Source organism: Dipodomys merriami, unplaced genomic scaffold (genome assembly GCF_024711535.1).
Source record: "Dipodomys merriami isolate MVZ:Mamm:240054 unplaced genomic scaffold, mDipMer1.0.p SCAF_125, whole genome shotgun sequence".
Classification (NCBI taxonomy): Eukaryota; Metazoa; Chordata; class Mammalia; order Rodentia; family Heteromyidae; genus Dipodomys; species Dipodomys merriami.
This window is the reverse complement of record NW_027202549.1, coordinates 3,278,758-3,305,636: the sequence shown is the minus strand read 5'-3', so window position 1 is coordinate 3,305,636 and position 26,879 is coordinate 3,278,758. Positions and strand designations below refer to the sequence as shown.

At 47.1% G+C, this 26,879-nt stretch overlaps 1 protein-coding gene across 3 annotated transcripts in view; it reads right to left on the bottom strand.

Annotated features, from left to right (window-relative positions):
- The window catches only part of LOC138824079 (dystroglycan 1-like), a 46,272-nt gene extending 32,518 nt beyond the window's left edge, over positions 1-13,754 (bottom strand). Inside the window, exons 1-2 of one of the 3 annotated variants that reach the window (XM_070017774.1) lie at positions 13,600-13,754; positions 5,519-5,572 (exon numbers count right to left, since the gene is read on the bottom strand). The gene's annotated coding sequence lies outside the window, so the exon portion shown is untranslated. Of the gene's footprint in view, positions 1-5,518; positions 5,573-13,435; positions 13,536-13,599 lie in introns of those variants that run through there. The other 2 variants (XM_070017772.1, XM_070017777.1) reach the window with 2 other exon arrangements.
- Between the last annotated feature and the right edge of the window lie 13,125 nt (positions 13,755-26,879).

The following is a 26,879-nucleotide window of genomic DNA, read 5'->3' as shown; positions in this document are numbered from 1 at the left end:
AAAACAGGAAGTGGTGCTGTGGCTCAAGTGGTAGAGCGCTGGCCTTGAACTGAAGAGCTGAGGGACAGTACCCAGGCCCAGAGTTCAAGCTCCACAACCAACAAAATAAAATAAAATAAAATAGGGCTGGGAATGTGGCTCATTAGTAGAGTGCATGAAATCCTGGGCTCAATTCTTCAGCAGCAATAAACAGAAAAAGCCCGAAGTGGTGCTATGGCTCAAGTGGTAGAGTGCTAGCCTTGAGCAAAAGAAGCACAGCGACAGTGCCCAGTCCCTCAGTTCAAGCTCCAGGACTGGCAATAATAACAACAAAATTAATTTAGCTAAAATTTATAATTTATATACTAGTATGGCTCAAGTGGTAGAGTACCAGCTATAAGCAAAAAAGCCACACCAAGAGTATGAGGCCCAGAGTTTAAGTCTCAGTACCAACATACATAAAATAAGTAAATATTTTTTAATTAAAAAAAAAAAGCTGGGGGGCTGGGAAGGTGGCTCAGTGGTAGAGCGCTTGCCTTGCATGCATGAGACCCTGGATTCGATTCCTCAGCATCACATAAATAGAAAAAGCTGGAAGTGGCACTGTGGCTCCAGTGGTACTAGAGTGCTCGCCTTGAGCTGAAGAGCTGGGGGACAGCGCCCAGGCCCAGAGTTCAGGCTCCAGGACCCACAAAAAAAAAAAAAAGCTGGGCATCAGTGCCTTATGCCTGTAATCCTAGCTACTCAAAAAGTTGAGATGTGAGAATTGGTAGTTCAAAGCCAGCAAAGCAGGAAAATCCTCTTATCTCCAATTAACCAACAAAAAGCCAGAAGCAGAGCTGTGGCTCAAGTGGAGACAGAAGAATAAGACATTGGGTTTGTTTGCTTTTTGTTTGTTTTCTTTTCTTTTCTTTCTTTTTTTTTTTTGTTGTTGTTGTTGGTCATGGGGCCTGAACTCTGGGCCTGGGCACTGTCCCTCAGCTCTTCAGCTCAAGGCTAGCGCTCTACCACTTGAGCCGCAGCACCACTTCCGGCTTTTTTTCTTTTTGCTTATATGGTGCTGAGGAATTGAACCCAGGGCCTCAGGCATGCAAGGCAAGCGCTCTACCCCTGAGCCACCTTCCCAGCCCCTCATAACAATTTCTTAATCCATTCCAAAATCTACCCATCTACATTTCAGAACTGCAAACTCCAGCAGCTATCATGTAATCATGTAAAAGAAAATTCCATCCTTCACCACTTCCTCTGTCCCTCACTCTACAGCTTACTCATTTACCCTTCACAGAACCTGATAAAGCACAACAGCTGTACACACATGTGGCCCTTTATGAAGCAAATATTCCTGAGGGGAGGGGGAAACAGTATGTGATGGCCTGTATCTGTCCATAGTGTATCACATACATCCCCTCCCCCGCCCCCACCAGGGATACCCTGGCCTAGAGTCAGGAGCAGAAGTGATTAAAAACACAGCATCAGGAAAAAGGGAAGGAAGGCATCAGGAAAAAAAAATCATCCAAAACCAATCTGTTTTTCAAAAAGCCCTGGGGATAGGAACGTAGCTCAGTGGTAGAGTATGTGCTTTAGCACGCACAAAGTCCTGGGTTCAATCTCTGCAACAAAATGTAAAATAATTGACAGGAAATGTACTCATTACCTTGCTCATTTAACTGTAACTCCTCTTTACAGTATTTTTACAATAAAAAAACTTATTTAAAAAATGTAAAATAGGGCTGGGAAGGTGGCTCAGTGGTAGAGCACTTGCCTTGCATGCTTGAAGCCCAGGGTTCGATTCCTCAGCACCACATAAGCAAAAAAAGGAAAAAGAAAAAAGCCGAAAGTGGCGCTGTGATTCAAGTGGTAGAGCGCTAGCCTTGAGCTGAAGAGCTGAGGGACAGCGCCCAGGCCCAGAGTTCAGGCCCCACGACCGGACCAAAAAAAAAAAAAAAAAGTAAAATATAGCTGAGTACTAGTGGCTCACACCTGTAATCCCAGCTACTCAAAAGGATGATCTGGGGACCACAATTCAAAGCCAGCCTGGTCAAAAAGTCTGTGATATTCTTATCTCCAATTAAACACCAAAACATTAAAAGTGGAGCTGTGCCTCAAGTGGTAGAGCAGAAAAAAACTAAGGGACAATACCCAGGCCTTGAGTTCAAGCCCCAGTAGCAGCATGAAAAAAGAAAAAGGAGGGCTGGGAAGGTGGCTCAGTGGTAGAGTGCTTGCCTTGCATGCATGAGGCCCTGGGTTCAATTCTTCAGCACCAAAGAAGCAGAAAAATCCAGAAGTGGCACTATGGCTCAAGTGGTAGAGCGCTAGCCTGGAGCTGAGGAGCTGAGGGACAGGGCCCAGGCGCAGAGTTTGCCCCACGACAGACAAAAAAAAAAAGAAAGAAAGAAAGAAAAAGGGGAAAAAAAATATATATATATATACATACACACAATATATATTATATATGCCTATAATATGTACAATACGGACATATAAGTTAATATTATATATAACAATTTTAAAAGATCTCATTCCCTACCAAAAAACATCCTCAGAATCTAGCATTTCGTATCTTCCAGAAGTTCTAAGGCTAGAAATATGTCGCACAATTAGCAGAGTATATGCATAGCATGTGAAAGGTTTCAAATCCTCAGTACTAAAAGGAAACAAAGCAAGCAAACAAAACAGGTAGGCACCACCAATGGCTCACACCTAAAATCCTAGCTATGCAGGAAGCTGATATTGTGGTTCCAAAGCCAGCCTGGACAGGAAAGATGAGTCCCTCAGACTCTTATCTCCAATTAGTCACCCAAAAAAGCCGGAAGTGAAGCTGTGGCTCAAGAGTAGCTAGCTTAAGAGCACAAAAGCTCAGAGACAGTTCTAGGACCTGAACAACAACAGCAACAACAAAAGTTGTATCAAGACAGGAGGAGGCTAGGGATGTAACACAGTGATCAAAGGTTTGCCTAACATAGGCAAGGTCCTGGATTTGATCTCCAGTATCACCAAAAAAAAAAAAAAAAAAGGCATAACAAACACAGAGGGCAGACCTAAAGGAAAAATACAAGTACCATCTTCCAGAACCCTGCTAAACAGCAGAGCAACAAAAGGGAGCAACAGCTCCCTGGGATCCCAGGCCCTCAACACCCAGTAACTTCAGAACCAGCCACAGAGGAGACCGCTGGCTTGACAATGGGCCCCATTCTTTCTAGAAGCCATGGCAGGACGGAAGAGTGGAGGTCAGGACATTCCTCCACCCCCTCACACAGTGGAAAAGGGCACAGGCAGCCTGGGGCACAGGAGTCCTACACAGGAAGAAAGATATTTTCCTCTCCAGCTGTTAAAATCGGAGAACACCCTCTCTCAAACAGGGTGGTAGAGCACTAGTGACGTACACCTGTAATCCCAACTACTCAGGGAGACTAGGATCCAGATGATTGAGGTTCAAAGCTGGCCCGTGCAGTAAAGTCTTCAACACTCATCTCCAATTAACCAACAGACAAGGAGGTTCAGCTCCAGTGGTAGAGCGCCAGCTGCGAGCGAGAAAGCGGAATGAGATCACAGACACATATGCTTGCACACACGCATGCACACTACACACAACACACACATACACACAGAAGGGTCGCCTGAGGGGTTATGTAATCATCAGGTAGAAAATATGGCCCCTAGAGGGTCTGGTTAGTAATACACACTAGAAGGGGGGAAGAACTTAGGATTTTAAGGAGGCAAGGGACTCCACAGTCCACATCAGCTCTAGATTAACAATGGGAATAGAAAAAAAAAATCAACTCTTGTGTGTTACTATGGCCTCATGCCTGCTAGGCAGGAGTTCTGCCACTTGCATCATACCTCTAGCCTTAGCCAAAGATTTTTTCCTGCATTAAGGTATAGAGTCCCTTTCTAAACTACTTTTGGCCAGTACTGGGGCTTGAACTCAGGCCCTCACATTCACAATTGGCTTTTTGGCTTGTGACTGGTGCTTTACCAATACCGAAGCCATGCTTCCACTTCCAGCATTAGTTCCACTGGGGGCCTGGGAGTGGGTGAACGCCTGTTATCCTAGCTACTAAACAGGTTCCAGCAAGAGAATCAGCTTGCTTGGGATACAGAGCAAATTGAAGCTAACCTGGACAATTTAGCTAGGCACTAACTCAAAATAAATACAACGTGAGCCACAGCACCACTTCTGGTTTCCTGTGGCTAACTGGAGATAAAAGAGTCTCATGGACTTTCCTGCACAGGCTGGCTTTGAACCACGATCCTCAGATCTCAGCCTCCTGAGTAGCTAGAATCACAGGTGTGTGGAAGTAAGGAAATGGCTCTGTGGCTCAAAGTGGTAGGGCTATAGCCTTGAGCAAAAGAACTCAGGTACTGAGTTCAGGTACTGAACCAGGCCCTGAGTTCAAACCCATGACTGACTGACAACGAGGCAGCGACACAACAATGACCACGATGACGAGAAGAGGAGAAGAAAAAGAAGAGGAAGAGGAGGAATAGGAGGAGGAGGACAAGGAGGAGAAGGGAAGAGGGAGAAGGAGGGAGGAGGAGGAGAAAGGTGAAGAGGAGGGTGGAGGAGGGAGGAGGAAAAAGAACCAGAAGCAGAAGCAGCAGCAGCAGCAGCAGCAGCAGCAGCATTGGCAGCTCCTGCTTATAATCCTAACTACTCAGGGAGCTAGGATCTGAGGATGGTGGTTCAAAGCAAGCCTGGACAGAAAAAGTCCAAGTGACTCTTATTGCTAATTAACTACTAAAAAGCCAGAAGTGGAGCAGTGACTCAAAGCGGTAAGCACTAGCCCTGAGCCCAAAAGTTCAGGGACAGAGCCAAGGCCAGGACCAGCACACAAAAAAAGAAAAAAGCCAAGCACTAGTGGTTCAAGCCTGTAATCCTAGCTACTCAGGAGACTGAGATCTGAGGATAGTGGTTCTAAGCCAGCCCAGGCAGCAAAGTACATGAGACTCTTATCTTCAATGAACCATCAGAAAACTGGAAGTAGTGCTATGGTTCAAGGCAGTAGAGTTCTAGCCTTAAGCAAAAGAATTCAGGACAGCACACAGTTCAAGCCCCATTACTAACCAGAAAAAAAACAAAACAAAAACCCACAGGTATTATGACTATCAAGGAAGAACTGATTCATTTCTTCCACCACAAAGAACCTTAGAAATGTTAACCAATCCCCTACTACTATGGTGCCTGAGAAGATATTCCCAGCAAAATGAAGAAATAACCAGACTACTTACAAAATAAAAAGAAGAAAATCTTCAAATTCCATTATTTCATACCCATATATATTCATATACATATGTATGTGTGCATACATAGATACATATTTCTATATATGCTTGTGTGGGTATACACACACATCAGCAGAAAGAATTCTGTAAAACCAGGCACCAATGGCTCACGCCTGTAATCCTGGCTACGTAGGAGGCTGAGATCTGAGGATTGCAGTTCAAAGCCAGCCCAGGCAGGAAAGTCCATGAGACTCATCTCCAATAAACCACTAGAAAATCGGAAGTAGGGCTGTGGCTCAAGCGGTAGAGCACTTGCCTTGTGCTGAAGATCGCAGGGACAGCACCCAAGACTAGAGTTCAAGCCCCATGACTGACAAAAAAGAAAAAGAAAAAAAAATACGTTACATAAATATGTATTATATATAAAATATAAACATATGTGCATGCTGGGGGTGTAGCTCAGTGGTAGAGTGCCTGCAGCATATGTGAAGCTGTGGATTCAGTCTTCAGCACTATAAAAAAAAAAAAAAAACAATATTTATACCTATATAAAAATACAGAGGGAAGAGTTGGGCTGGGAGGGAAGTAGAAGAATAATAAAAGGGGTAACAGTGATTAAGATGTAATATACTTATAAGCTGATTTAGTGAATGGTAACCCCGTTGTACAACTAAAGATAATAAAAATATAAATATATAAATTATATGAATATATAACATATAAATGATAAACCAGGCACCAGTAGCTCACGCCTGTCATCCTAGCTACTCAGGAGGCTGAGATCTGAGGATCACAGTTCAAAGCCAGCCTGGGCAGAAAAGTCCGTGAGAATCTTATCTCCATTAACCAACAGAAAACTGGAAGTGGAGCTGTGGCTCAAGTGGTATAGCACTCATCTTGAGCTAAAGAGCTCAAACAGCGTCCAGCCCAGAGCTCAAGCCCCACAACCTACAAAAAAAATATAGATATAATGTAAATATATAAATAATAAAAAGGAAAAATATATAAATTAAGTCAATATAATGCTAGAATTGCATTCAAATTTCCTTCACTTCAAGACAGACACAGAATGATTTTATCAGTTCTCAGTTTATGATCCTGTGGTATAATATCCCATCTATCTGTCCACCTGGACCATAGTAAAGACAAAAAACTGCTTAGCTATCACCCCAAAGAAAAAATAGAAAACCCTATTAAGACTAAATTAAGCCCTCTGGCTAGTGTAATTTTGTAAACTACTCTAAATCCCTATTTATAGAAGTTGATATCTATCTCAGCAGTCTATTACTGACTAATGATCAGAATGAAGAGACACAGTTAAGAGGCAAAGCAAATTACGTGACTCTGAAGAAGACTACTTTAATGCCTAAATGCATATCTATGCTAAAGACCTACTATGAACTGACCAGACTAACCATCACCTCAGACTTGCAATGTCAACAGGAAAAAGCAGATAAGGGCTTATAAAGCAAACAAACAAAAACAAAAAACACTAGCAAAAGCACAGAAATGCACTCTAAATGGAAGGAGAAAATTTTCTCCAGAAAAGAAGGGAGAAACCCCTTAACTCATAAAACACACCAAAGAACACACTATCTGAGTAAATTCATACTCTGATTTCTCTATTTGGGTTTCCTTAGATGTCCATACAAGTAGTCACTCTTTGGAACTGCTATAAAAGGAAAATTGGATGTTGAATCAAATTCCTCATCAGTGACTTCCTATCTGAGATTGGAAAAATGACACAAGGTCTCAATCTTATTTTATTTTTTATTTTATATATACTTTTTTTTTTCAATTGTGGGGCCTGAACTCTGGGCCTGGGTGCTGTCCCCCAGCTCTTCAGCTCAAGGCTAGTGCACTATCACTTAAGCCACAGCACCACTTCCAGTTTTTTCTGTTTATGTAGTACCCAGGAATCAAACTGAGGGCATCATGCATGCAAGGTAAGCACTCTACCATGGAACCACATTCTGAGCCCATATTTTATTTTATCTTTAAGACAGGGTTTCTTTATATAGAGAGTGAGGCTGGGCTTAAACTCAGCTTCTCCCATGTTGCGATTACAAGTGTGTACTACCACTCCTACCTGAGGCCCATTCTTTTTTTTTTTTTTTTTCTTTTTTTGCTATTCCTGGGGCTTGAACTCAGGGCCTGGTCACTGTCCTTGAGCTTCTTTGGCTCAAGGCTAACACTAACCTGAGCCACAGCTCCACTTCCAGCTTTTTTTTATGTGGTCACAGCTGAGGAATCGAACCCAGGGCCTCAAGCATGTAAGGCAAGCGCTCTACCACTGAGCCACCTTCCCAGCCCTTTCCCATTCCTTTATGAATCAATTACCACCCCTTGTTCCACTAGGCTGAGTACTGTGCACACCTATAATCCTAGCTATTCAGGAAGCTGAGATGTGTTTGGGAGCCAGCCTGAATTTGGACACTCCAAATAATCAACAAAAAGCTGGAAATGGAGGTATGTATAGCTCAAGTGGTAGCACACCAGCCATTATCAAAAAGCTGGGCAGGAAAAAAAAAAAAAAGACTAAGGCCTTATCTAGGGGGGTGTGGGGAGAAAAACCTGAGTGAAGCTTTAAGCAACAGAACTCAGGGACAATGCCCAGGTCCTGATTTCAAGCCCCAAATTAGCTTGGCACTGGTGGTTCACATGTGTAATCCTAGCAACTCAAGAGGTTGAAATCTGAGGATTGCAGTTTAAAGCCAGCCTAGCAGGAAAGTCCGTGAGATGCCTATCTCCAAATAACCACCAGAAAACCAGAAGTGGCACAGTGGCTCAAAGTGGTAGAGCACTTGCCTTGACCAAAAACTCTCAGGAACAGCACCCTGAGTTCAAGCCCCTTGACCAAAAAAAAAAAGAGGGGGTGGGAGTAGGAATGTGGCTTAGTGGTAGAGTGCTTGCCTCACATGCATGAAGTCTTGGGTTTGATTCATCAGTACCACATATAGAGAAAAAGCCAAATGTGGAGCCATGGCTCAAGTGGTAGAGCACTAGACTTGAGCAAAAGAAGCTCAGGGACAGTGTCCATGCCCTGAGTTCAAGCCCCAGGACTGGAAAAAATAAAATAAAATAAAGCATATTTTTAAAAAAGCAAAAAGCCATACTTTGATGAGGTATAGCTTAAAAGGCACAGAGCACCAGCAGTGAGCAGAAAAAGTCTAGTAAGACCATAAGACCCCTAATTCAAGCATCAATATAGGCAAAAAAAAAAAAAAAAAAAAAAACACAGGAAGATGGGCAAGGTAACAGAGCAGATAGACATATAGAGTTCCATATCAGTGTGGGTTACAGAGCAAGTCTGAAAAAAAAAAAAAAAAAAAAAAGAAAGCAAAAGAAAAAAAAGCTAGGTACTAGTGGCTCACACCTATAATCCTAGCTATTCAGGAGGCTGAGACCTGAGGATCGAGGTTCAAAGTCAGCCCATGCAGGAAAGTATGTAAGACTTTTTTTTTTTGGTCAGCCATTGGGCTTGAACTCTGGGCCTAGGCGCTGTCCCTCAGCTCTTCAGCTCAAGGCTAGTGCTCTACCACTTGAACCACAGCACCACTTCCAGTTTTCTGGTGGTCTAATGGAGATTAGAGTTTCTTGGCCTATCCTGCCTGGACTGGCTTTGAACCAGTATCCTCAGATCTCAGCCTCCTGAGTAGCCAGGATGACAGGTGTGAGTCACTGGTGCCCAGCCATGAGTCTCTTATCTCCAATTAACCACCAGAAAACCAGAAATGATGCCATGGCTCAAAGTGGTAGAGCACTAGCCTTGATCTGAAGAGCTTAGGGACAGAGCCCAGGACCAAATAAGTAGGTAGGTAGATAGATAGATAGATAGATAGATAGACAGACAGACAGACAGACAGACAGACAGACAGACAGACAGACAGACAGACAGACAGACAGACAGACAGACAGATAGACGACAGATAGAAAGATAGACAGATAGACAGATAGACAGATAGACAGATAGATAGATAGATAGATAGATAGATAGATAGATAGATAGATAGATAGGGCTATAAGGTTAGGGATACAGTTTAGCAGTGGAATGATTGTCTAACGTTCATGAGGCCCAGAGTTCAATCACCAACACCTGGGGAGAAGGAACACATTCCCTCTTCTTTTCTGCCAGTTAGAAAAACTCAAGCCTTTCTCTCCTTGCGTCCCAGGGACCCCCTTTTTATTCCATGTCTCTCAAGTTCTCATGAGCACCTGGTTTATTCCATCTCTCATCCTCTTCATATAGCCTCCTGCCCCTTCCACCCAACAGTAGGTTCGGCCCTAACTTCTATGAAACTTACTTGCCTTGGACCTTTTTTCCTCTCCACTGCAGTGCTGACCACTGACCTTGTTCAGGTTTACTGTCTCCCCACTGAACCACAGCAAAGACCAATTAGCCTCTAATCTAGTTCAGCCTTCCTTCCCACTCACATTAGAGACTCAGTTCTTTTTCTTCTTCTTCTTTTTTTTGGTGCGTGTACGTGTGCTCGTACTGGGACAAAAAAAAGCAAGTGTGAGACCCTGGGTTCAAGCCACAGTTCCAGCACACATACACACACACACAAGAAAAAATCTGGGAGTGGCAGCATGGTTCAAGTGATTAGCACAAACTAAGTGAGAGCAGTAGGCCCTGAAATAAAACCCCAAGACTGGGCTGAGAAGGTGGCTCAGTGGTAGAGCGCTTGCCTTGCATGCATGAGGCCCTGGGTTCTATTCCTCAGCACCACATAAGCAAAAAAGAAAAAAGCCAGAAGTGGCGCTGTGGCTCAAGTGGTAGAGCGCTAGCCTTGAGCTGAAAAGCTAAGGGACAGCGCCCAGGCCCAGAGTTCAGGCCCCATGACTGGACCCAAAAAAAACCAAAAAACAAAAAACCAAGACCGGGGGATGGGAGACAGCTAAAAAACAAAACAAACAACAACAACAAAAGAAAAACACTGACTCTGCCACATAAACCTGGGCAGTTTCCTTGGCCAGTATAAAGGTTTATCATAAACATCAGAATGGTTACACATAGGAAGGAAGGCCTTCAACTGTCAAAGATCTAGGGAGCAGGAAAAGCTGTAACTATTGGGAAGTAAAAGATAGAAACCAGGCACAGATAGTTCATGCCTGTAATCCTACCTACTCAGGAGGCTGAGATCCAGAAGATCAGGGTTCAAAGCCAGCCTGGGAAAGCAAAGTCCTTGACAGTCCAAACTGACCAGCAGAAATCAGGGCTGAAGGCATAGCTGAAGCAGTAGAGTACCAGTTGAGTATGCCAACCAAGTACAAGGTTAAGATATCTTCTAAACCAAGAGGAAATAAAATATACTAGGTTCAAGTAGGATATAAAAGTTGAACATTGGTGGCTCATGCCTGGCATCTGAGGATCACAGTTTTTGAGGCCTGGGCAGGAGAGTCTGTGTACTCTTTTTTTGTCGGTCATGGGACTTGAACTCTGGGCTTGGGCACTGTCTTTGCACTCTTCAACTCAAGGCGAGCGCTGTACCACTTGAGCCACAGTGCCACTTCCGGTTTTCTAGTAGTTTATTGGAGATAAGATGTCTCACGGACTCTCCTGCCTGAGCTGGCTTTGAACTATGATACTCAGATCTCAGCCTCCTGAGTAGCCAGGATTACAGATGTGAGCCACCAGTGCCCAGCTCTGTGGTACTCTTATCCCAAATTAACTACCAAAAATCCAGTAGTGGGGCTGTGGCTCAAGTGATAATAGTGCCAGTGTTAAGCAAAAAGCTAAGGAGAAAACATCAAGGCTCTAAGTTCAAGCTTTGATTTATTTGAGACAGATTCTTACTTTGTGGCTCAAGCTGATCTAGAACTCCTGATTCTTTTGCCACAGCCTCTGAAGTACTGAGATTACAGGCATGAGGCCACCCCACATGCCTCATGAGGCTAGGAGGTAAGTTTTTTAACAAATGCCAAAAGCTTTTCTTTTGTAAGCATCAACTCTAGTCAAGTAGCTCCCAAGTTCCCTCCAAACCCACCTTCCTCAATGCTCAACATACACCAGCATATCTGTGGGTCACAATATCCAGCAAGCCAAAGAGATAATTTGGGGTTTTATATTTTGGTAGTAGAAATCAAATCTAGAGCCGGGCACTACTCAAGAGGCTGAAATCTGAGGATCTTGGTGAGTCAAAGTCAGCCTGGGCAGGAAAGTCTGTGAGACTTTTATCTCCAATTAACCAGTTAAAATCCAGAACTGGAACTGGAGCTGTGACTCAAGTGGTAGAGCACTAGCTTTGAGCAAAAAACTCAGGGAGGGTGCCGAGGCCTTAAATTCAAGCCCCAGAATTGGCAGCAACAAAAAAAAAAAAAAAAAAAGCTCTATCACAGAACTGTATAACCCAAGACATGGTTCAAATCCTTGGTCTTGAGCTTAAGGCTTCCCACCCACACATTCCTGAACTCCCTCCCCCATCAAGGCTTAACATTCCCTTAGCAATACCTTGTCAGTCTTCCTTCTCAAAAGACTCCTCCTTCCTCCTCATCTCTCAGATGGCTGACTTTATTACCAGAGGTCCTGACCCCATTCATCCCCCTGTTACTCTCTAGCCATGGACAGTATCCTTCTAAACACAGGTCTGGGGTATGCCACTGGCTGATTAATAAGCATTCCCATGTTCCACTACCTTGACTCAGTTGGAACTCCTTAATATAAGGAAGGCGTAGATCAAGTTGGAAGACTCCCAGGCACTATTTTAGACACTAATGTACATATAGTTCCCTGTATCCAAGTCTCGATGTCCCCCAGATAATTCCTGTAGGCCCTGAAGGCCACAGTTCAGGAATTCCCTCTCCCAGGCTATGAGGTAAGCACATTTTTGTGAGCAGCAGCTATTAATCACATGTTCTCGGATTCCCACTGTCCCCCAAAATGAGTTCCTTCAAGGCAAAGCCAGATCCTTTTATGTGAGTCCGTAGGATCTACCACAGAATTTGACAAGTAATAAAGCCAAATACTTGCCAAATGAATATATTTTGCCAAATCAGTTTTTTAGAACAGTGAGGATGTGTCTTCTGCCTCTTTCAGGAGAGGTACATTATCAACACATGCTTTCATGGCTCAACCAGGTGTTTGTCTGCATAGCAATCCTCATTCCTACCTTTACACAATTACCCACAGGCCTTGAACTGTCTCAGGCTATGTCCCTAACTCTCCACTGAATTCTTGAGTTCTGATTTCTCCAAGAAATAGCTCCTGGGCTTCCTTTCGGCATGCAAGCCATGAGTTCTTCTCCCTTGGCTGAATTCAGGACAAAAAGTTCAGTTCTCCATCTATTCGCACTATAGGATTATATGCCTTTAAATGTGTTATGGAACAATTCTTTTTTAGAACAACACTCCAGAATATGGTGTCTCTCTGCGAACACTTAGCATAGCACAACTGGTAAAATTACAACACCCCGTCTTTACACCAGACTTCCCAAAACACCTGGAAACACATCCAACTCTTTATCCGGTCTTAGGGTCTGATAAACACCACCCTCACCTACAGGAATCTGGCTCCCATGCCAAGGAACGACTTCAACTAGCTTATTTAGGGAAACAGCAGGCAGGACTCTTAAGTTAGAACTATGCTTAAGGCTATAAAGGTTCTGTCCCAGACCAGTCACCATTTCATCACCGCCATTAAAATGAACCCTGAATAATTTCAATCTACACAGGCTAAGGGTTTAAAAGGGGCATTGGAAATTGCCAGTCGGAAGTTAACTTGAAATGTATGGCCAAAAAAAAAGAACTTGAGGGGCCTCTGGAGACATATATACTCTGGAGTGAAACCGGCCTTCCAAATACAAAGTTTAAAAAAAAAAGGGGGGGAGAAGTAAGCTTCCTAAGCAGCCCAACTGGGGAGGGGGTACCCCAACCTCAAGATTCTTAGCAGATCGGACCCACAAGAGCGGGGGGGGGGGGGGACACCCTTCCCACTAGGGCTCCAGGCCCCATAGGTTGGGATATTGGGCCACGACCCCCCACACACACACACCCCAATGGAGACCCGGTGGCGGCCCACAAGGCCGCACACGCCCACGGCGGACGTGCAGGCCCCGCGATCCCGGGGGGGGGAGCGCTGGGGGGACCCCCCCCCCAGGGGTTAAGGCCTGGCCCAGCCTCGGCTGCCTGCACGAAGCCCCGGGGCCTCGCATCGGAAAACGCTTCGAGAGCCTTCGCCCAGAGGGGACTGGAGAGCAAGAGGGGCGGCTCCACCCGGGCGGTACCGCCTCCTCACCGACAAGGACGTCCGTGGTCGTGTCCCCGCCCCGGGGTGGAGGGGGGGGGTCCCCCCGAAAGCGAACAGCAGCAGGTGTTCCGCGGAAGGCTCGGCCCAGCGGCAGCAGGAATGGGGGGGCCCCAGCAGTCAGACACGGCGAAGGGGGGGGGCGGCGCACTCACCGAGCGCCTTTCCTCAGGCGGCCAGGCCGCGGCAGGTGTTCGCTCCTCCCGGGCCCCTCAGGACGCAGCCCGTCGCCGCTCCCCCGGGACTCGGCGCGAAGCTGCTGCCCGGCTGCCGCCCCCGGAGCCCAAGGAGCGCGAGCGCCCGCGCCGCGCCGCGCCGCAGCCTCCGCGCGAGCACGTCACCGGGCGGTGAGAGGGCGCCGAGCGCGAGGGCGGGGCGCGCGGGCTGGAGCCTAGCAACCGCCTGACACGCGAGTCCCACAGCCAATCCCGCCGCCGGGGCTCCGCCAGGGCACCCGACTCGCCGTCCGCGCGCCGCTCTCGCTTCTGCCTGCGTCGGCCGCCCCGCAGCGCGCCGCACCCCGCGCGCAAGCTCCACCCCCTCCGCCCTCCGCCTCGGCCGCATCTCTCCGCTGATTGGCCCACCACGCCCCCTCTCTGAAAACCACGCCCCCTCCTCCGTGAATAGCCCCGCCCTCGCGGCCTGCCAAGTCTGTCCCGGGACACGCCTTGACCAGTCCGGGTGGCCCTGAGCCATCGTCAGTAGGAGTTGGGGGGCGGGGGGGAGGAAGGGCGTCCTAACTAACCTCTGGCCTTTACGCCTTCCAGACTAACCGGGAATGATCCAGAGCCTCGAACCGGTCTGGCCACAACGGGTCGATTGCATTCAACCCTCCTGATTTCTCTCAAACGAAACCCCAGGAGGGATTCTGAGACTTGAATGAAGTGTCCTCGAAATTGGAAAGAATGGAGTCCTTTCACCCTCCCCTGACTCAGCTGGAGGAACCAGGGCCCGGGCTGGGAGAGGTGGGAAGCTATTACCGTGTCCTAGGACCTGGCACACAGCAGGCCTAACCTTTGTCCCCTCCCCCTGCCTGGAAAGCTAGAGTCCAGTGCCTTCTCGGATGCCCGAAATAGCTCTGACCGGCCAGCTCTGGCCACTAACTCCCTGTGACCTGCATTCTTTAGAAGAGTGGATGGTTGTCAGAAGCCTCCTCCCTTCAAAGAGTTCCAAAAGTACCTCTTCCTCTCCCCCAGAGCCTACACGTACAGACAGACTCCAACCCCAAAATCTCTAATAATGGAAGAGTCTGGAAATGAATCGGAACTGTGAGTGGACTGCTCCTTTCCCATCCCCACACCCTGAGAAGAATGAATCTATTCTATCCTGGGCCTGGGGCCAATGCTAGAATTCCAGGCCCACACTCTGTTGTAAGCAAGCACATTCTGAACCCAGAACTACACGCTGCCTGCTTGGAGTTCCTACCTAATTCCCCGATCGTTCTGGAGTTCCCATTGTCTTCCCCACCTCCTCAAGGATGTCTAGAAGAAGCAAATTTCAGAAAGTCCAGAAAGAATGCCTCACCATCATCCAATAAACACCGACTTGTTTGCCATACTTAAGTGAATAAGCTTCCAAACCTCATTTATAGAAACTACAAAAAGAGACAAGAACTAAAAAGCAGAACTGGCTTCCAATCACCCATTAGAGGTTCAAGACTAAATAACAACCAACCAGATCAACTCTTAAAAAAATGGGCATTAAAAAGGCAAAGGGTGCTGCTAGGAAGGTAGCTCAGTGGTAGAGTGCTTGCCTAGCAAGCATGAGATCGTGGGTTCAAATCTTCCATACCACATAAATAAAATATTTTTTAAAGGCTAAGGGCTGGGGGCCTGGCTCAAGTGGTAGACTGTCTGCCTACCAAAGAAGATACCCTGAATTCAAACTCCAGTTTTTTTAAAAAAGAAATCAACTAAGAATGAAATGGTGGCTGGGAAGGTGGCTCAGTGGTAGAGTGCTTGCCTTGCATGCATGAGGCCCTGGGTTCAATTCCTCAGCACCACAGAAGCAGAAAAAGCTGGAAGTGGCACTGGCACTCAAGTGGTAGAGTGCTACCCTTGAACTGAAAAGCTGAGGGACAGCACCCAAGCCCAAAGTTCAGGCCCTACCCACAACCAAAAAAAAAAAAAAAAAGAATAAAGTGGGTAGGGTAGGGTAAGCCATGAACTTGGGATGTTTAGTCAGAAGCATGGGGCAAGAATTCCAGGAGCTGGTGGCTCATGCCTATGATCCTAACTACACAGGAGTCTGAGATCTGAGGATTCCAATTCAAAGCCAGTTCTGGCAGGAAAGCCCATGAGACTCTTATCTCCAATTAACCACCAGAACATCAGAAATGGCATTGTGGCTGAAAGTGGTAGAGAAATAGCCTTGAGTGAATGAGCTAAGGGTCATGCCCAGGCCTTGAGTTCAAGCCTCTGACCAAAAAAAAAAAAAAAAGGGGGGGGGGGGCCCAAAGGCTAGTGTCCATCTTCATTCTCTTCCCATGAGAGAGAACCTTCTCCAAGCCTGATGAATCAGGGCAAAGAAGAATGCTAGCCAAAATGGAGACTTGGGGGGGGGGGGCAAATGTCAGGACCACAAGCCTGCCTGAGTCAGTAGGACAAGCAATCAGGTCCAGTCAAACCAGAGGTAAGTGAGGGTAAGCGAGACGGGGAGGAGGTCCCCTTTTGTCTGGATCTAACAGGAGGCAGATTGTTCTAGAGCCCTGGCAGAAAGAAATGACTGATAAGTTTATCTGAGGAAAACGGCCAGTAGGCGTGTTTTTGGGTTACAACCAGATTTCCCAGAGGCCAGTTCCTTCCCTGGTAGGGCTCTTTACTCCAGCACTTTGTAGATCTTTTCATACATGCCTGGCATAAGTCCATCCCCCAGGCAGCTAAGCCAAGCATTTACACCTGGGTTCCTAGGAACATAAAAGTCCTAATCAGACAGGAACCCCACAACAAAGGTGTTGGTGGAATGAATTAAAAATATCTTTCTGCTAGGTGGACATATGTGTCTACTGCCCCCTCTCTTGACTACATTCCACGAGGATAAAATAGTCCCCCAAGGTCAACTTTTGGTAGTTATTATCAGAATACCCGACCAATGGCCTTGAGCACTGGACAAACACCAGATTAAGTACAGTCTGTCTGGGCCAGCAGAAGAAGCAAGAAAGGCTGAATGACCTATTCGTTTGTTCTCTTTCTCTCTTTCTCTTTCTCCCCCTCCCTCTCCCCCTCCCTCCTTCCCTCCCTCTTTCTCTATTTCTTGTCAGTAATGGGGCTTGAACTCAAGGCCTGGGCATAGTCCCCTGGGCTTTTGTGCTCAAGGCTAGTGCTCTACCCCTTGAGCCACAGAACCACTTCTATTTTTCTGGTGGATAATTGGAGATAAGCTTTTCTCGGAAGCCAGGTGCTGGTAACTCTCACCTGTAATCCTAGCTACTCAGGAAACTGAGGTCTGAGAATGACAGTTCAAAGCCAGCCCAGGCTGGAAAGTCTGTGAGACTCTTCTCTCCAATAAACCACTCAGAAAACCAAAAGTGGTACTGTGGCTCAAGTGGTAGAGCACTCACTTTGAGCTGAAGAGCTGAGGGACAGCGCCCAGGCCCAGAGTTCAAGCCCTACAAACCCCCCCCCCAAAAAAAAAGACTCTCACAGACTTTCCTGCCCAGGCTGGCTTTGAACCCACATCCTCAGATCTCAGCCTCCTGAGTAGCTAGGATTAGAGGCATGAGTCACTGGCGGCTGGCAACATTTGATTTTTTGTTTGCTCAGTTTTTTGTTCTCTAAGATAGTATCTCTATATTGCCCAGGCCATAAATTCCTAGGCTCAAGTGACCCTCTTTCCTTAGTTTGCTAAGTTCTAGGACTATAGGCAGGCACCATTTCCTGAGGTTCCCTTACAGCCATCTTTAGGTGAGTTAACACAAGGATAAAAAAGCAGGCAAAGCCGGGCGCTGGTGGCTCACGCCTGTAATCCTAGCTACTTAGGAGGCTGAGATCTGAGGATTGCGGTTCAAAGCCAGACCGGGCAGGAGAGACCGTGAGACTCCTATCTCCAATAAACCACCAGAAAACCGGAAGTGGTGCTGTAGCTCAAGTGGTAGAGCGCTAGCCTTGAGCTGAAGAGCTGAGGGACAGCGCCCAGGCCCAGAGTTCAAGCCCCACGACCGACAAAAAAAAAAAAAAAAAAAAAAAAACCAGGAACAGGTAGCTCATACCTATAATCCTAGTTACTAAAGAGGCTGAGATCTACGGGAAGCAGTTTGAAGCCAGCCAGACTCTTACCTCCAATTAACCACCAAAAAATGGGAAGTGGTACTGTAACTCAAAGTTACAGTGCCCAGGCCCTGAGTTCAAGTCCCACCACCACCACCATCAACAACAAAAGAAATCAGGCAAAGTGGCATATATGTGTTATCCCACCACTCAGGAGACCAAGTCAGGAAGATTATGAGTTTGAGACCATACTAGGCTGCATAGCAACTTCTAGGACCACTTTGGTCTATGCAGGTCTATTTAGACTCTCCCTAAAATGAATGAATAAATTATTATTTCTAGCACCAGAAGAAAGGGGTTACTTCATCAGCTAAACTCTCCCAGTGTGTCCATGTAAGGATGCATTATATAAGCTTCTTTTTTGTTTTTTTTTTTGTCAGTTGTGGGGCCTGAACTCTGGACCTGGGCGCTGTCCCTCAGCTCTTCAGCTCAAGGCTAGCGCTCTACCACTTGAGCCACAGAGCAACTTCTGGCTTTTTCTGTTTATGTGATGCTGAGGAATTGAACCTAGGGTCTCATGCATGTGAGGCAAGCACTCTACCACTGAGCTGACTTCTCAGCCCCTTTTTTGAGTTCTTTAGTTACCTCGTCATCAAGAAGGGACCACAGGCAGGGGCATCAATGGCTCATACCTGTAATCCTAGCTACTCAGGATGCCAAGATCTGAGGATGATAGCTTGAAACCAGTTCAGGCAGGAAGAGATGCTTATCTCCAATACACTACCAAAAAGCTGAAAGTAGACCTGTACCTCAAGTGCTAGCCTTGAACAAAAGAAGCTCAGAGACAGCACCTATATCCTGAGTTCAAGCTCCAGGTCTGGCAAATAAAGAAGGAAGGAAGGAAGGAAGGGAGGGAGGGAGGGAGAGAGGGAGGAAGGAAGGAAGGAAGGAAGGAAGGAAGGCAGGCAGGCAGGCAGGCAGGCAGGCAAGAAAGGCAGAAAGGCAGAAAGGCCAAAAAAAAGAAAGAAAGAGAGAGAGAGAGAGAGAAAGGAAGGAAGGAAGGAAGAAAGAAAGAAAGAAAGAAAGAAAGAAAGAAAGAAAGAAAGAAAGAAAAGAAAGAAAGAAAGTCCTAAAGCCAGGTATGGTGGCACACACCTACACGTCTTACTTTGGAGGCAGAAATAGGAGGATCAAGTTCTAAGACCAACCATGGGAAAAGTGAGAGACCCTATCTGAAAAACAAATTCATGAAAGTTAAGGGCCTGAGGACATAGTTCAAGTACTAGAATACTTTCCTGGCAAACTCTGAACCCTGAGTTTGATCTCCAGTACCACTAAAACAAAAGAAATTAAAAAAAAAAAAAGTAACTTTATGTGTGGCCTGAGGCCCTCTGTCTAGTTACGGAAAGTGACAAATTAAGTGACTCACTCAAGAGGAGAGTGACACACTCATCCATCCATTCATGTATTGTTCAATCCACAGACATTTACTGCTGTGCTTCCTCCAACCCCCCCCCCAGCCTCCACCCCTCCACTCCCTCCTCCCCATGGTGCTCAGGATTGAACTTAGGCCCTATGAAAAACCCAGGCTCCCAGTCCTAAATTCTTTGTGTGTGCTGATTGAACCTAAGGCCTTGCACACAGCAGCCAAGCCGAGCTATATTCTCAGTTTCCTGAATTTCTTTTTTCTTTTCCTTTTTTTTTTTTTTTTGGTCAGCTGTGGGGCCTGAACTCTGGGCCTGGGCGCTGTCCCTCAGCTCTTCAGCTCAAGGCGAGTGTTCTACCGCTTGAGCCACAGTGCCACATCCTGTTTTCTGAATGGTTTATTGGAGATAAGAGTCCCAGGCAGGCTCAATCCTCAGATCTCAGCCTCCTGAGTAGCTAGGATTATAGGTGTGAGCCCCCTGCAGCGGAGGCTTAAGGGATGCATTTCTCCCCCAAGAATTCAGAACTGCCTGACAGCATGCCCCCAAAATGCAGATAGCAGGGTGTCTCCTTGTTTCAAGGATAAGGATCTATTTTAGGGCAGGCTGCATTCTTACCAGGAAACTTAGAGAATGCCAGGTGTAGTTAGAGCAAAGACAAAGCACCTAGCTTTGCATAACTTAAAGCCAGACCCCCTGCCTTTACCCAACAGCCTAAGGAGCCTGGGTATCTCTCAGGGTGTCTCCGTGTGTGTGTGTGTGTGTGTGTGTGTGTGTGTGTGTGTGTGTGTGTCTCCGTGTGTGTGTGTGTGTGTGTGTGTGTGTGTGTCTCCGTGTGTGTGTGTCTGTCTGTCTGTCTATCTGTCTGTCTTTGTGTCCCTGTGAAATTACCCACACTCTGCTAGAGTGTGCCCCTACCCTTCTGTTTGTCTGCTTTTTTTAAAAAATCTATTTCCTTGTTTGTTTGGGTATTTTTTCGGGGGGAAGCCAGGGGCTGGGGTCTGTCTAGGGCCCGGAACTCTGGGCCTGGGTACTGTCCCTCAGCTCTTCAGCTCAAGGCTAGCACTCTACCACTTGAGCCACAGCACCACTTCCAGCTTTTTCTGCTTCTGTGGTGCTGAGGAATCGAACCCAGGGTCCCATGCATACAAAGCAAGCACTCTACCACTGAGCCACCCTTCCCAGCCTAAGTTCCTATATTTAACGGGGAGCTTCACTAAACTTCACCTCTGTCCAGTGACAGGCGCAAAAAGAGACAGCCCTTTCGTTCAATTCCCTCGAACACATACCCACCCACAAATATAAATCAACTCAAAGACAAAATAGTTCCAGGCGGAGCTTTCAGGAGGTCAAGAGGTGAACAAGAACACCCTGGAATTCTCTAGAGAGGAAAGGAATGGAACAAGCCCCCAAATTGGTCACAGTGAAAGCCTACAAAGGTTGAGCTGAGATTCCTGCAGCACTCACCAAGACCTGAGTAATCACAGGGGAAGAAAACAACCAAACCACCCACAGGAAAGGATCTCAGAGCAAGGGTCATTGAAGCTGAGTAAGGAGGAGGAGTAAGGAGGAGGAGGAGGAGGAGGAGGAAGAGGGGTGACATGGTGGCCTCAGGCCTCCAGGAAGGAATGCACCTCGGGTGTGGGGGGGGGGTAGCAATTGGGCTCCAATCTTGCAAGCCCTTTCTCCTCTTGGTAGGTTCGAGAACCCAGGAACAGGCCTGAAGTGGGCAAAGATGGGGGGGGGTCATGTGGAGGAGGGCCATAAGGCACCAGGGAAATCAAGTCAGAACAAGTATTTAGAGAGAAAAGGTCTCCTGTCCCTCCCTCCACCTTTGCTGGAATGTGGAGCGGCTACTTCCCCCCCCCCCATTCCAGCCCCAGGGGAAAAAGAAAAAGAAAAAAAAAAAGTTAAAGGGGCGGGAGGGGGAGGGGAGACACATCAGCCTTCCAGTGCCAGGCAGGGCTGCTCAGAGGGTTTTGGGCAACTGCTGGTATGCAGGAGTTGCAATATCAAGGCTCTCTCCAGAGAGAGAGAGAGAGAGAGAGAGAGAGAGAGAGAGAGAGAGAGAGAGAGAGAGAGAGAGAGAGAGAGAGAGAGAGAGAGAGAGAGAGAGGAGGGAAGGAGAGGGAGAGATGGGGAGAGGGAGAGAGAGACAGAGGGGGGGAGAGGAAGAGGGACAGAGAGGGGGGAGGAGAGGGGGGGAGGAGAGAGGGGAAAAGGGAAAGAGGGGGAGAGAGGGAGAAAGGGAGGGAGAGAGGGAGGGAGGGAAGGAGGGATGGATAGGGGGAGATGGGGAGAGGGAGAGGGAGGGAGAGAGGGAGAGACAGGTGGGAAGAGGAAGGGGGGAGAGAGGAGGAGAAGGAGAGAGAGAGGGAGGGACAGAAAGAGGGGGAGGGAGGAAGGGGGAGGGAAAGGGGGTGGGAAGGAAGAAGGGGAGAGGGAGAGGAGAGGGGGAGGGGAAGGGAAAGGGAAAAAGAGGGAGGGAAGGGGAGGGAGGGGGAGAGATAGAGAGGGGAGAGAGAAGCAGAGAGGGAGAGAGGGAGGGAGGGGAGAGAGGGAGAAAAGGAGGGAGAGAAAGAGAAGGGGAGAGGGAGAGAGAGGGGGAGAGAGGGAGGGGGAGGGAGAAAGGAGGGAGAGAGGGAAGAGAAAGGGGGGGAGAAGGGAGAGGGAAAAAGAGGGAGGGATGGAGGGGGAGGGAGAGAAGGGAGAGGGAGAGAGAGGCAGGGGAGAGGGAGAGAGGGAGAGAGGGAGGGAGAGAATAGATTGAGCCGTTGGCAGAGGTAGGAGACAGTAGGAAAGTCCTGAACCCAAGCTGTGTTCCAGGACAGTTTCCTATTTGACCCTCTCAGGACTGTTGCCAGATAGACATGAATAAGCCCTCATGGCCTTGTCACCTAGCAGGCATGAAGCCTGGGACAGCTGTCCCCTCCTATCTCCCTTCTGCTCAGGGTTTAGGCCAGTGACATTCAAAGGTCCCTTCCAACAGCTGCCATTATCCATGCTGAACCAAAGCTCTGGCCCGGTGTCGGGGAGGGCTGGACAGAAACACTGAGAGAAAACAAGGGAAAAGGGAAAACACTGTTCAAAAAAAAAAAAAAAAAAAAAAAACCCAGACTCATTATCTGACTTCTGCAACTATAACCCTGTCTGTACCTCACCTTTACAAGAACAGTCAAAAATATAAAATAAAGCCCGGTGTCACAATGGCTCATGCCTGTAATCCTAACTACTCAGGAGGCTGAGATCTGAGGATCACAGTTCAAAGCCAGCCCAAGCAGGAAAATCTATGAGACTCTTATTTCCAATGAACCCCCAGAAAACCAGAAGTGGTGCTGAGGCTCAAAGTGGTAGAGAGCTAGCCTTGAGCAATACAGCTCAGGGACAGTGTCCAGGCCCTGAGTTCAAGCCCCATGAACAACAACAATAAAAAAATAACAATAGGGGCTGGGAAGGTGGCTCAGTGGTAGAGCGCTTGCCTTGCATGCCTGAGGCCCTGGGTTCGATTACTCAGCACTACATAAGCAAAAAAGAAAAAAGCCGGAAGTGGTGCTGTGGCTCAAGTGGTAGAGCGCTAGCCTTGAGCTGAAGAGCTGAGGGACAAGCCCAGAGTTCAGGCCCTACATCTGGACCAAAAAAAAAAAAATAATAATAACGATAGATAGATAGATAGATAGATAGATAGATAGATAGATAGATAGATAGATAGATAGATAGATAGATCAAAAAAAAAAAAGTTGTGGCTAGGAACTTCTATACATGGACTCCTAGGAAAGGGTCTACGTCTATTGGATAAATTCTCTGGACTTGGCCTAGCAAAAGATTTCAGTGGGGCTGGGAATATAGCTTAGTGGTAGACTGCTTGCCTAGCATGCATGAAGCCCTGGGTTCAATTCCTTAGTACCACATACACAGAAAACCTGGAAGTGGTGCTGTGGCTCAAGTGGTAGAGTACTAGCCTTGAGCAAAAGAAGCTCAGGGACAGTGCCCAGGCCCTGAATTCAAGCCCTAAAAATCCTCAGTGAGTAGGTAAGGATAGTAGAGTGGAAAGGGCTAGCAGTTTTGTTTCAGTATACTTTTAAGGTAAGAGGTAAGAATGAGAACTCCCAGCTGGGTGGTTGGTAGCTCACACCTGTAATCCTAGCTACTCAGAAGAAAGAAAGAAAGAAAGAAAGAAAGAAAGAAAGAAAGAAAGAAAGAAAGAAAGAAAGAAAGAAAGAAAGAAAGAAAGAAAGAAAGAAAGAAAGAAAGAAAGATAGAAAGAAAGAAAGAAAGAAAGAAAGGAAGGAAGGAAGGAAGGAAGGAAGGAAGGAAGAGAGAGAGAAAGAAAGAAAGAAAAGGAAGGAAGGAAGGAAGGAAGGAAGGAAGGAAGGAAGGAAGGAAGGAAGGAAGGGAGGGAGGGAAGAAGGGAGGGAGGGAGGAAGGGAGAGAGAATAAAAGAGACCTCCAATTTGAAGCCAGGGCATTAGGTCTCAAGAGGAAGGTACAACTTGATATAATCAGAGTGACATCTTTGCCAAAGCAAAGTATGTTCCCAGGGACATACAAAGAAGCGTTCACAGTGGGTGGCTGGAGGGATTTTCCAGAAATGTCTAAAAGAAACATTTCATCATCTCCACACTCCAGAGCATGTGAAGGTATGTAACAACTTGTTTCAATAAAAATATGAGGACATGAAGGAATAAGGAAAGCTGTTTTTTTGTTTTTTGGTTTTTTTTTTGGTCAGTTATGGGGCTTGAATTCTGGGCCTGGGCGCTGTCCCTCAGCTCTTCAGCTCAAAGCTAGCACTCTACCACTTGAGCCACAGCAACCACTTCTGGTTTTCTGAGTGGTTTACTGGAGATAAGAGTCTCCCAGTCTTTCCTGCCTGGTCTGGCTTTGAACCGGGATCCTCAGATTTCCACCTCCTGAGTAGCTAGGATGAGAGACATGAACCACCAGTGCCCAGCTTATTAACATTTAATAACTCCTTTCTTAGTCCCAGTCCACTTTCTCCATTCCCAGGATTCCCTGCCTGCCTGCCCTCCCCCAACCTTCAGCCAGAAAGTTTTCGCACCTGCTGCCCAATTTCCCTCCCTCTAATGTGCAGCTGTTCTAAGAGACAGCCGGATCAGAGTGGGCTGTTGTTGCCCCTAGTTGAACCGGGAGGATTTCCTCCTTCCCTCCAAGTGTAACTCTGCTGGCCCACCCACAGATCTGCCTTTCTGACGTCCTTGGACTCGCTTTCTGGGAGACCCTGGCACTCTGGACCACCACAGCTGTGGGCTGCTACTCTCTAGCCAGGAGTAACAGCTGCTGCTGTTCCCAGGCTGTTCTAAGGTCAAAAAAAAATCTATAGCTACCTACCTGTGTGAGAGTAAGGTGTCCAGCCCTGCCCTGCCCTTCTCTCTTGTTGGTTAGATCTGAGGTTTGGACACATGTAAGACATAAAAAGAGCTAGCATTGGGACTGGGAAGGTGGCTCAGTGGTAGAGTGCTTGCCTAGCATGCATGAAGCCCTGCGTTTGAGTCTTCAGTACTGCATACACAAAAAAAGCCAGAAGTTAGCTGGGTGCCAGTGGCTCACGCCTGTCATCCTAGCTACTCAGGAGGTGGAGATCTGAGGATCCTGGTTCAAAGCCAGCCTAGGCAGAAAAGTACCTGTGACTCTTATCTACAATTAACAACCAGAAAACCAGAAGTGGCGCTGTGGCTCAAGTGGTAGAGTGCTAGCTTTGAGCTGAAGAGCTGAGGGACAGCACCCAGGCTCAGAGTTCAAGCCCCATGACCACCAAAAAAAAAAAAAAAAAGGAAAAAGCAAAAGCCAGAAGTGGCACTGTGGCTCAAGTGGTAGAGCACTAGCCTTGAGTAAAAGAAACTCAGGGACAGTGCCCAGACCTTGAGTTCAAGACTCATGACTGGAAAGAGAAAGAAAGAAAGAAAGAAAGAAAGAAAGAAAGAAAGAAAGAAAGAAAGAAAGAAAGAAAGAAAGAAAGAAGGAAAGAAGGAAAAGAAAGAAAGAAGAAAGAAAGGAAGGAAGGAAGGAAGGAAGGAAGGAAGGGAGGGAGGGAGGGAGGGAGGGAGGAAGGGAGGGAGGAAAGAAGGAAAGAAAGGAAGAAAGAAAAAAGAGAGAAAGAGGGGGGAGCTGGGAAGGTAGCTCAGTGGTAGAGCGCTTGCCTTGCATGTATAAGGCCCTGGGTTCGATTCCTCAGCACCACATAAGCAGAAAAAAAAGAGCTAGAAGTGGTGCTGTGGCTCAAGTGGTAGAGTGCTAGCCTTGAGCTAGCCTTGAACACCCAGGCCCAGAATTCAGGCCCCATGACTGAGAAATAAAAAAGAAAGAAAGAAGGAAAGGAAGGAAGGAAGGAAGGAAGCCAGGCAGGCATTGATGGCTCACACCTGTACTCCTAGCTACTTATGAGGTTGAGATTTGAGGATCACAGTTCAAAGCCAGCTTGGGTAGAAAAATCCATGAAAACACTTTTCTCTAATCAAGTACACCCCCCCCCCCCCAAAAAAAAAGGTCAAAGATAGAGAAATGGGCATCATAGATAGGAGAGCTGAGAAGCATGTGTTTCAGTTCCTGGAGGAGGAAATCTAGAACTAAGAGTCCCTTTGGGAGAAGAAGTCACTACAACTGAGACTTTGTGGAGATGAAAGGCTGAATTTCCCTCCTAGCTTGGTAAATTCCAAAGAGGGCCAGATGGACACAATAGGGCAGAGGTCATTCCCCAAGCAGATACCAGATTAGACTTTGCTGGAACTTGTCTGACTGAACAGAATGCTCTGGAGTTGGAGAGGAGAGAACTTGGGGAGAGAGATAGGGAACTGACAAAAAGAACCAGCTGGGTCTTGTACTGAATTCTTTTCATCACAGGGTAAAACAGAACAATGAGGCCCAGAATCCACTAGTAGAGCCAGTGACTCCAATGCCAGGACATGGGTCCCAGGAAAGCAAGGGAAATACAAGCATTCTTTGGCTTCCTGTTCTCAGCAGCTGCAGGAAGCTGCTCCAAATCCACTCCCACCACCCCCACCCCCCTCAAGGAACAACAGCCCCCAAGGAATGGAGAAAATCTTGTTTCCCTTCCTCTCTGATTGGATACTGGTAACAGTTCTGGATGGGGGCAGTTGAGATTTCCTCAGGGAGATATGGGGCTGCTGGCCAACATTAGAAAGTGCAGACTAGGGCCTGTCTGGAGTCAGAGCCTGGGAAGAAAGCAGGACTGAGATTTTCATGCCTTTGTGTTAGGGTCTCCAGCCTTCCTAATCTCTATAATGTCAAAAAGCTATGGACAGTCTTCCCAGAAAAACATCCTCGACCACATTCGCTCTGGCTTATAGGTTAGGAGTCCCTGTGGTATTTACTTATAGGGACTTCAGTCTAGGAATCTCTGCAATGTGCCTAAGGTTATAGAAATTCCAGTTTGCTTCTTTCCTAACTGGTTCTGAGTCATGAGCTCTGTCTGGCCATCTTGATCTGCACTGCCCTCTAGAGCTTGGGGGCTGGGCCAGAGAAGCCTCCAGAGACCAATCTAGACCAAGGGTGGTGGCAGAAATAAGATCTTGAGTTCCAAGCCAGACAGGCAGTTAGTAAGATACTTTCTCAAAAGCAAAATACAAGTCATTTGTTGGTGGCTCATACTTGTCATCCTAGCTACTCAGGAGGCTGAGATCTGAGGATCATAGTTGGAAGCCAACCCAGGCAGGAAAGTCCATGGAACTCTTTTTTTTTTTTTTTTTTTTTTGTCGGTCGTGGGGCTTGAACTCTGGGCCTGGGCGCTGTCCCTCAGCTCTTCAGCTCAAGGCTAGCGCTCTACCACTCAAG